This window comes from Chiloscyllium plagiosum, chromosome 24, assembly GCF_004010195.1.
Source record: "Chiloscyllium plagiosum isolate BGI_BamShark_2017 chromosome 24, ASM401019v2, whole genome shotgun sequence".
NCBI classification, from domain to species: domain Eukaryota; kingdom Metazoa; phylum Chordata; class Chondrichthyes; order Orectolobiformes; family Hemiscylliidae; genus Chiloscyllium; species Chiloscyllium plagiosum.
Genome location: NC_057733.1, coordinates 14,783,029 through 14,793,939, shown reverse-complemented (window position 1 = coordinate 14,793,939; position 10,911 = coordinate 14,783,029). Strand labels below are relative to the sequence as shown.

Here is a 10,911-nt window from a genome sequence, read left to right as displayed (position 1 = left end):
ACCTCTCCGCCCCCACCCCAGTCTGACCTATCACCCTCACCTTGACCTCTTTCCACCTATCACATTTCCGACGCCCCTCCCCCAAGTCCCTCCTCCCTACCTTTTATCTTAGCCTGCTGGACAAACTTTCCTCATTCCTGAAGAAGGGCTTATGCCCGAAACGTCGATTCTCCTGTTCCCTGGATGCTGCCTGACCTGCTACGCTTTTCCAGCAACACATTTCCAGCTCTGATCTCCAGCATCTGCAGACCTCACTTTCTCCTCTTGATGAGGTGCCCATCCTCATTGATAATGCGTTGCAGGTCATAAAGAACATGGTGTAGTTTTTCAGCTCCTGGGAAGTACTGAACAACAAAGGTTACCCTGTCGGTCGCAGCACGTGTCTGTCTCCTGAGGAGGTCATTATGGTTCCTTGTTATGGCACGTCGGAACTGGTGATGAGTTGAGCATCGTACCCTGTTCTTATGGGGGCATTCTTGAGTACTTCCAGCTGCCTGTCACATTCCTCCTCATCTGAACAGATCCTGTGCATGCGTAGGGCATGTCCATAGGGAATGGCTGGTTTAATATGTTTCAGGTGGAAGCTAGAGAAGTGTAGCATCGTGAGGTTATCCATATGTTTGCGGTAGACTGAGGTGCCCATCCTTGATGGAGATGCATGTGTCCAAGAATGAGACAGATAGTCGAGAGTAGTCCATGGTGAGTTTGATGGTGGGATGAAACTTGTTGATGTCACTGTGTAGTTTTATCAGTGACTCCTCGCCATGGGTCCAGTGGAAGAAAACGTCGTCAATGTACCTGGTATATAGTGTTGGTTGGAAGTCCTGCATAGAGAAGAAGTCTTGTTTGAACGTGTGCATGAAAATGTTGGCATATAGGGGTGCAAATTTGGTCCCCATGGTTGTTCCGTTGTCTGGATGAAGAACTGGTTGTCAAAGGTGAAGACGTTGTGATCAAGGTTAAAGCGGATGAGTTGTAGGACGGTGCTCGGAGATCGGCAGTTGTTGGTGTTGGGTACTGAGGCTGTTGCCGCAATGCCAACATTGTGTGGAATGCTAGTGTAGAGTGCTCAAAAACTGCATGAATCCATGTAAGATTCTGTAAATCCGTTTTTTACATTAGAATCAGACTGACTATTGTGACACAGACAGCCTCACACAGGGAAGCTCACAGCTTCAACACATTATCTGGGCCAACGTGACACCAATTGTTAAAGTTCACTTGAGAATGTAACTTTTAAAAAGGTTTTGCGATTTACATTTGAAAGAACTGTAACTAACATGGTCATTCTAGCAGATGAGAGACTTAACAAACAATCCCGGTCTTTTTCAACATATAATTTCAGTTACATCACACTGCAAACTTTTGCTATAAATTCTGTGTCTTACAATCTTATACTCCACAACCACCTCTTAAAGGAGCAGCGCTCTGAAAGCTAGTGCTTCCAATTAAACTCGTTGGACTGTAACCTGGTGTTGTGTGATTTTTAACTTTGTACACCCCAGTCCAACACCGGCATCTCCGAATCATGTAGGGCACCTAGGTCCCACTGTATTTCTCCACTTTCCAATATCTTACAATTTAAAGAATACTCTGCCCATATGTTTCTCCTACCAAAGTAGATAACCTTATATTTTCCCACATTGTATCTCATCTGCTCTGTTCTTGCCCATTCGCTAAATCTGTTCAAAACCTCCTGAAGCTGGTTCATATCTTCCTCACAACACACATTCTTACTTAGCTTTATAATCACCAATGCATTGGCTATCTCTATAACTAACTCTCTCAACAGTCTGGGATGAAGACCATCAGGTTCTTGGAATGTATCAACTTTCAGCCCCAGTACTTTCTCCAGTACAAACTTCTTACTAACATTAATGTCTTCTTACTCTCCCTAGCCACTAGAGGGAGATACTTGGAGAACTGATGTTAAGAAAATTCATCACACAAAAGTAAGTGACATGTGAAATAGATATCCAAATGTAGTGGTGGAGTCAAAAATGTTGAAATAATTGATGAAATTGTGGATGTTATGATTTTCCATATGGATTAATTAGGTAAGCTCTCATTGATCATTAGCTTAGAGCATCCATACTCCCAAAACTGTTTGCAACAAATAATCATTTTTATACCTTATTGTATTTTTAATCATTGCACACTCAAACATTTTGTGGTACTAACAATTACAAAGTTTGAATTACATTTGGCCTATTCCAATCCCTGACAGTTCATCTTCCTGCCTTTATATCACTCAATGAGGTGATCATAACGAACACAAAATTCCCTTCTGGAAATTACATAGCTGAAACACCACTCCAATATGGCAGAGAAGTACAACAAGGCCACAGATTATAATACTGAGTACATGATCAACTATCTATCAGGTCCTCAATTCCAATTCCATGGAGGAGAGAGCCATTTTCCACATGATGATAAAAATGGAGTCCACAAGCCATTCTGATCAACATTGTTTATTTAAGACAGAGCAATTTAGAGCTGCACAGTGGTTCAGTACTGCAGCCTCACAGCATCTGGGTTCGATTCCACCCTCAGGTGACTGTGTGGAGTTTGCATGTTCTGCCTGTATCTGCGTGGGTTTCCTCCCATAGTCCAAAGATGTGCAGTTTAGGTGGATTGGCCATGCTAAATTGCCCACAGTGTCCAGGGATGTGCAGGCCAGGTGGGGTGGCCATGATAAAATGTGTGGTTCTGGACAAGATGCCCTTCGGAGGGTCCATGTGGACTTGATGGGCCGAATGGCCGCTTTCCACACTGAAGGGATTCTAGGAATTTCATTTGACATTATTATTAGGGAAACAAGCAAGAGGGATTTTTTTTTCTTTTCAGTTTTCTTTCTTGGCACGTTTCTTGAACATGTTTGGAGTTAATAAACACTCCCAACAGCAACAATTGGACAGAGCTGTTCACTGGACAGACTTGATTTCAATGGGCAGCACTGACCCTTATCCCAAATCACAAGAAACCCCCAGCATAACGCATACCGATTTCTTTAGACTCAAGAACTTCAACACAGTGCAATGAAATAACTAGAAGTTTTTAATGAGATACCCAATTTCTAAGCAGACTTGGTTAGAAAAGCTGTGTACTATAAGTGAATTGTTAATGATGGCAGTATTCTTGAATTAAACATTGAAGAATAATTCAGATTCGAAACTCATTAAGCACTGATTCAGTAATCTTGCCTTCTCCAACCTGATCATCAGAGTGACAGGTGTGATAGGAAAGTCTATTATGTCTGTCAATGTCACATGTTGCTTTTGGAACCGAATCAGGTTGCAGTCTCTTCAGTCCGTGATGTGGAAGCTATTCGACTTTTCTGAACTGTGAGAGTGCTGTGCAGTTTCCAAATAAACTTGACAAATGGATATACAAAGCAAGAACTGAAAGATTAAGAATGACACCACCAAAGAGTCCTCTAACACCATAGACAAGAGCAACCAGCGTCTTCAAATCAGTCTGCTAAACTCACTCATCACTCTGGGCAGCACGGTGGCTCAGTGGTTAGCACTGCAGCCTCACAGCGACAGGGATCCAGGTTCAATTCCCACCTCGAGCAACTGTCTGTGTGAAGTTTGCACATTTTCCCCGTGTCTGCATGGGTTTCCTCAGAGTGCTCCGGTTTCCACCCACAATCCAAAGATGTGCTGGTCAGGTGAATTGGCCATGCTAGTGTTAGGTGTATTAGTCAGGGGTAAATATAGGGAATGGGTCTGATTGGGTTACTCTTCAGACAGTTACTGTGGACTTCTTGGACTGAAGGGCCTATTTCATACTGTAGGGAATCTAACCTAGTCACTTGTAGTAAATTGATTAAAAGGATAATTGCATACATATGAATATAGAAAATAAATTCACATATTTCTTGCTGGCAATCCCGTGTTAACACACAATTTGATCAGAGGATAATCTGCCTTATCATATGGCCATCCAAATGGCTATCAATTCTCACCTTTCCAGTAACCAGCTAAGCCAGGCACACATCTACCCAATAATAGGCTCACTATCTCTCACTACCCCACCCTTTCAAAGGATGGATTTTTGTTGCTGTATTAACTGTCTGAGAAGGAGTTCTCTTACTCCACTCAGCAGGGTCTTACAGTATTCGTCCTTTCTGCTCACCCCCTGGCCACACAAAAACAGCCTCCACCCCAAGCTCAGCTTCATTTCTGCCAGGCCAAACGGCGGATTTGGGTTCAAGGAATGCGGGACACCATGCAGCATCAGTCCAGTTTTAAATGACTAATGCTGCTTATGAACATCCCTGCACTGTCGTCACTGCCCAAACATGGTAATGTGCTGAACAAGTACCTTTACTATTCCAACAACACCCATCAGATAAAGTACTTTGCTGTTGCTGCTTCTTATAACTACTCCTGCCAAGGTACCTGAGCCATTTGGGGACATCGACTGCCACTCATCACAGGCACTCTGTGGCATCTGTCATCCTAAAGTCAACTCCTCTATCTGCTGTCCTCCACTTTGCCCTCAACAAGGGATTTCTGTCATTTATCAGCCCTAATCAAATGGCCAAAATCCTAACATTTTCTTTTCTGGATGTTACCTTTTATGAGTTCTTTGGGCTCTTACAACATCAAGCACCTTGTGATTTGTCTTACAGTCTGTACGCAGTATTTTTAGCATATGTCTTAGCAACCAGACTAGCATAGATCTTCACTGTTGTCTAGGTTTCTAAGATATACAGAAAAATTGATAGAAGGTAGCACCTGAGATATTTCCTCGTTACAGGCTTGAGATTTGTTGCGTGCACATCGGGAATGTGTTTATCTCATTGGCTGCAAAGATCTTGACAGTGCTGTTCTTAAGAAGCACTGAACAAGCAAATAGCTCAAACACACATCCAAGCAGTTCCATATCTACTTATTTACTTCTAAGCAGTGCATAAGATATCGATCAAGGGAGGGCCTCAATTTCTATAACATCAAAGCTGCTTCATTCTTAATTCAATACTGTGTTGTAATTCATATCAGTGACTAATAAATTTGCTGCCAATGTAAATCAGAACCTCTTAATGCACAGTCAGCAGTGCTACTAGATACCACTGTGATTTATTACACATCTTTCTATTCAATGTCAAATATAGGGCCTATGAAATCATTCCCAACCTTCACTGAAAAAAATAGTGGTGACAATAAATTGACAGCTCAACCAGTCTGTTATCGGTAACCGTGTTGGCTCTATAAATCGGTGGAGCCACATTGCAAAATCAGCAGCCCAATCTTACAGATACGGCCATGAATCACACATGCATTTCAAACCTTGACCCCATCCTGGCATCTTGCTTTTCATACTTCAGCAAACAAAACTTTACTTCTTGATCAAAATTCTTCAAGGTCCCAAAGAATCCTTTGATTTTGTTGAACTTCTTCCAACTTTCTATCTGTTTAAACAAGGTTTTCCTCTATTCATTTCTGTAGTTTGCGTTTTTCTCCTGCTTCACTTCTGTTCTCAGAGGGTCTCTCATCATTCATTCCTCACTGATTAACTTGGGTATTTCTTGAATATCCCTCACCACTATTCCCTATTATGCCTGCCTGCTTCTACTAAGGTTGTGCGCTCCCTAGAATTTGGTTTCTTTCCACATGCTTCCAGAAACTGTGCTTTTCTCTTGCTTCATCACCTCTACTTTCTTCACAGTTACAACTCTTCACACTCCTCACTTCCTGCTAACTTCATGTTATTTAGCAAAACAAAAAAACCAAGACTGTGAGCAGATGAATCAAACCTCAAAATTTTACTTAATATTATACCAGATACACGTGCAAAAGGTAGAGGGAAAGATACAATTTATAGTCAACACAGGCTCATTTTTTTTTTCATTTCACTACTTATGCTATCGAAGACTTCATAACTTTAACACAATTACGCTGCAATTGTCTTCCATCAATTTGAGGTCTCCACAGGCACCTGTTCATTCTCCAAACCAGATTAATACCATTATCTTTGCCAATCTCCAACCTTGTTGATTGGAACAATAGCATCATTGAGCAAATATTATAGAAGAGCATTCATAGAATCGTAGAATCCCTGCAGTGTGGAAGCAGCGCATTCAGCCCATTGAGTCCACCCAGACCCTCTGAAGAGCGTCCCACCCAGAACCAGACCCCAATCTATCCCTGTAACTCTGCACTTCCCATGACCAATCCACCTAACCTACACATCTTTGGACTGTGGGAGGAAACTGCAGCATCCGGAGGAAACTCACACAGACAGGGGGAGAACGTGGGCGGCACAGTAGCTCAGTGGTTCGCACTGCTGCCTCACAACATCAGGGTCCCGGGTTCGATTCCCGCCTCGGGCAACTGTCTGTGTGGAGTTTCCACATTCTCCCAGTGTCTGCTTGGGTTTCCTCCCACAATCCAAAGACATGCAGGCCATGCTAAATTGTCCCATAGTGTTAGGTACATGAGTCAGGGATAAGTGTTGGGTAGGGGAATGGGTCTGGGTGGGTTACTCTTCGGAAGGTTGGTATTTCCATACTGTAGGTAATCTAACATGCAAACTCCATACAGACAGTCACCTGAGGGTGGAATCGAACACAGGTCATTGGTGCTGTGAAGCAGCAGTGTTAACCACTGAGGCACCATGCTACACAATTGGAATTGGAACGAGTTGGCTAAAAACAACTTGATGTTGATAACCATAAGTGGAAAATGCAAAATTCATCAGGTATCCATTTACTTGGAAACATGTACCAGTGATACAACATTTAACCATGTCAAAGCAGGTTGAAGGTGCTCTGAGCAAAATGAGGACTATCTCTAAGAGTTTCAGAGGCAGGTAGAACACATTCATCGCCTTATTACTGAGAATCAAACTCCAGGCTTCAGCTTCTGATGTGTAAAGTATACACTGAGTATACCCACTATTCAGTATACTGAACTTTCTTTCAAATTTTTTTTTCATATTTGGAATGTCACATTACCATTCATTAGGAAATAAAATCTGAAACTAAAAGGCTCAAGATGTACATCTTAAAAGCATGTATGTATTACAATACTAATGCTTAGGAGAGTAGGAAAGTGGTGAAGGGCAGGAAATGATTTGTGCTTTGACCTATCTGTACATGTCCCTCATGACGTTAAAATATATCACTTCTCATTTGAAAATGAATATCTACTTCAACACTGAGGGAAAAAAGACTAAAACTCCATTTAGAAGAGAATTAGTTGAATATTAATCATACATCTTACATATGGGGAAGGTACAAGGAATAGGGTTCAGAAAATTATTCCATTTGAAGAGCAACAATCAGGCTAAATCACTTACCCTTGCGCAATAATCTTTATGATTCTGTAAGAATCTGACACAGCACATCAGTTATGCCATATCAGACAAATCATCCCTTCTGTACAGATTTGAAAATGGTATTATACAAACTGAAAATAAGAAAATTAATTGAACCACAGAAATTAGAAGGTCCCAGATCATGCTGTGACCTTGTCAGAGTTAGCTATTTGGAGACGCAGGTATTCTGGCCCCTAAATCATTCACCCAGGTTTTGGCAGACAAGCAAATCAGCTCAATTGGCCACTAATTCCTGTTGGAAATGCACTCTATAGTCTTACAGTCCACCAACTCTGCCCAGGCTCAAGTATAAAGAATTGCCAGAGAGAACTGAATGAACAACTTCATTGAAGGCAGAAAAATCTCCAGTAAGGATGACCTCCTGTCATTTATACATATTGCCACCAAAGCATTACCAAACAAAATTCACATAACTACATCAAGTTATTCAGGCAAGTGGGAAAGAGATACATTTTAAGCAGTATCTTAAAAGGAAGACAGAGAATCAGAGATGCTTAGGAAAGAATTCCAAACTAGCCAGGTAAAGGCATATGCAGTAACACTGAAATAGTAGAAATCAGGGATATTTAAAGGGAATTTCAGATCTTTGACACTTCTAGGACTGGAGGATGCAATTGGGATAGAGAAGTACTTGTTCATGGAGGCACTTGATACAAGAGTAAAAGCATTACATTCAAAGCTCATTCTGATCTGGAACCAACATGAGTCAGTGAACACTGGGCAACAGGCAAGTGGCTCTTGGTGTGAGATAGGGTACAGGCAGCAGAGTTGAAGTTTATTGCAGTTTAAAGTGGTAGACTGTTTGAATGAGCCTGGGAATAGTCAAGGTTGGAAGTAACAAAGGTACTGATGAGGGTTTCAGCCAACAATGGGCTCAAAGCTTGACTACATTGCAGAGGTGAAAGTTCATAGTGTTGGTGATGAAGAGAATAACAAGTCCAAGATTTTACCAAGATATAGAATGGCAAAGTCAGCTTCACCCTCACAAAGTTAGCCACAGCATGCAATTAATGGATAGAGAAACATAAAAGGGTATTTGACCGACGACAATAGCCTAACCCAAAACTAAACACCAGACAAACAGGATAAGACCAAGGTAATAGAGTGGCTGAACTGGGTGTTGTCAGTGCACTTATGGAGTGTAATGTTTTGTGTTTGGGTAGTGTTGTTGGGACAGTGTATAAGTAAGAAAGGAAGATCAGGATAGAGTCTGTAAGGTCTCTAGAGGAAGCAGGAAGAGAGGTTATTGCAGGAGTGATACAAATGGACAGACAGGAATGAAAGCAAGAAAGCATGAAGTCGAACCCAACTGGACACCAAAAGGCAAGTACTGGAGTAGGATGATGTTAAAAAGACATTCCTGATAAAGGGCTCAGGCCCGAAATGTCGATTTGCCTGCTCTCTGGATGCTGCCTGACCTGCTGTGCTTTTCCAGCGCCACAACCACCTGATGAAGGAGCAGTGCTCTGAAAGCTAGTGCTTCCATTTAAACCTGTTGGACTATAACCTGGTGTTGTGTGATTTTTAACTAAAATGCATCACTTCACATTTCTCTGCATACAGCTTCATCTGCTATACTTCTATCCACTTTGGCATTCAGTCTGTCTTCCTCAAACCTAAAACCTAAAACCAGCTTCATCACTAATGCCACTTTGCAAAACTTAACATCCTTTGCAAATGCTGAGGATAGGTTTTTAAAAATTGAAAGCAGGTGTGGACTGTCCCTTGGGGAACACCATTGTAAATCATGTTCCAGTCTGAAAAATATTTGCTCACTGCCATACTCTCCTTTCAGACTCTGATCCATTTTTTAAAAATCTATGCCACTAATTGTCATTTAATTCCAAGGACTCCCATCTGTTTAAGAAGCTTTAAATGTCTTCTCAATGGTCATAAGCATAACATGTATGGCATTACCTGAACCAACCATCTGTGTTACCATAGCAAAGGACATACTCAGCAGTCAGACACAATTTGCCTGTGAAAAAATATATGCTGTCCTTAAATAGCCTATATATTTGAAATCAAAGTTCATTTTGCCTCTAATACTGGTTTCCAATAAAATTTCTTGTTTCCTTGAATAGCTGTAAGACATAAACAGCTGTCTGCCATTATTCCTGTTCCCAATAAAGTGTAAGCAATGCCTCTGCTATGTCTACCTTTTATGAGGGGTTTTGTACCAACAGTACTGAGTACTGCGTGCAAATTTTAAAGCCAAGAATCCCTATTCCAGCAGTACCAAATATAGACTTTAGTCGCAGTATCTCTATTCTGCCAGTATTACGCACATTCAACTTCTGCCCATTTCCAAGTCCTTCAAAGTGTGAGTATGCTGTCTACATTAGAACACTGATTAACTAGAAAGAAATGGACTCATTCACTGAAGAAGGAAGCTCAAAGAGATTAAAGCAGCGTGAAGAATTCATGACATGCATGAAGGTTGTCATAGTTACATTGATGCCGACTTCTGAAAAAGCAAGTTTGGACTTGAAGACTAATAGATCTCTAGTTACCAGCTGCTAATCATAAACAAATGCAAGACCCAGGGAGTCAGTGATGGCATTGTTCCTGATGTTATTCTTTCTATTTCAGCCACCTTCAGAAAGAATCCTGCTGTCTGCTCTTTTACTGACTCCAAATAGTAACAAATGAGATATTGATTGTTTCAGAAGTTATGACTCATCAAAATTGACTTTTAAAAGCTCCAGGATATGCTTGCACAAAAATGGATTGGAACCCTTTCTATGTGAGATGGCCTTTTGGTGATATTTTCAACTATGATCACCTGACCACCACTTTAACAATTTAATTCAATTATTTAATGACAAACATGACCTTTTCACATTCTTGTCCTCAAACTTAATCTGGATGAAAATTCAGAGAATTCTTCCAACAATTTCAACATCTATCAACAACACCCGAAGCAAGGAAATTCTAATTGCCCCATTGGAAGTGAAAGTCTGCCAATGATCCAAGTGGAATATAATTTCCAAGTGGTACAGTTGCTTCTCAAATCTCAGATCTCTACTTGGTCATTCTGTGAATTCAATCTCAACTTTAGCCTCTCCCATGTACCATTTGTTTGGGGCAAAGAGAGATTTAAAAGCAAGGTTCCTATGTGCTGGAAATATGTTTATGAATGTGCAATATTACAGGATTCACATGTCAGTCTACTTGTAAGAGTATACTCATGCTATTTTCACCATATTATTGCATGGGAAATAAAGGAATAAAATTACTATATTCTTTCTTAACTGAGATCGTTTGATGCATAACACTGGACTGGATATATGCTGCTCAATGCAGCTCTTTATCATCTAATAGTTCAGTGTTAGACAGGCCCATACGTGCCTGCGAATGCAATGGTAATACATAATTGCTGGCTGCAATAAATGTCTTCAATGCCACAAGATCCACGCCTGATTTCTTATGTTGTGAGGGATAACATACTCTTTGACGCATTGAGTAAAATACCACGCTGGAGGCAAAATCACATCATTTATGACCTGCAGGTACACAACTGATTTGTCCAGATTAGACACAAGCACATTACATCAAAAGATC

The 10,911-nt window shown here is 41.0% G+C and overlaps 1 protein-coding gene across 1 annotated transcript in view; it reads right to left on the bottom strand.

The window, feature by feature from the left end:
- Positions 1-10,911, bottom strand: part of LOC122562034 (dynein axonemal heavy chain 9-like) — a 508,505-nt gene that overhangs the window by 366,306 nt on the left and 131,288 nt on the right. The gene's annotated exons all lie outside the window — the stretch shown is intronic.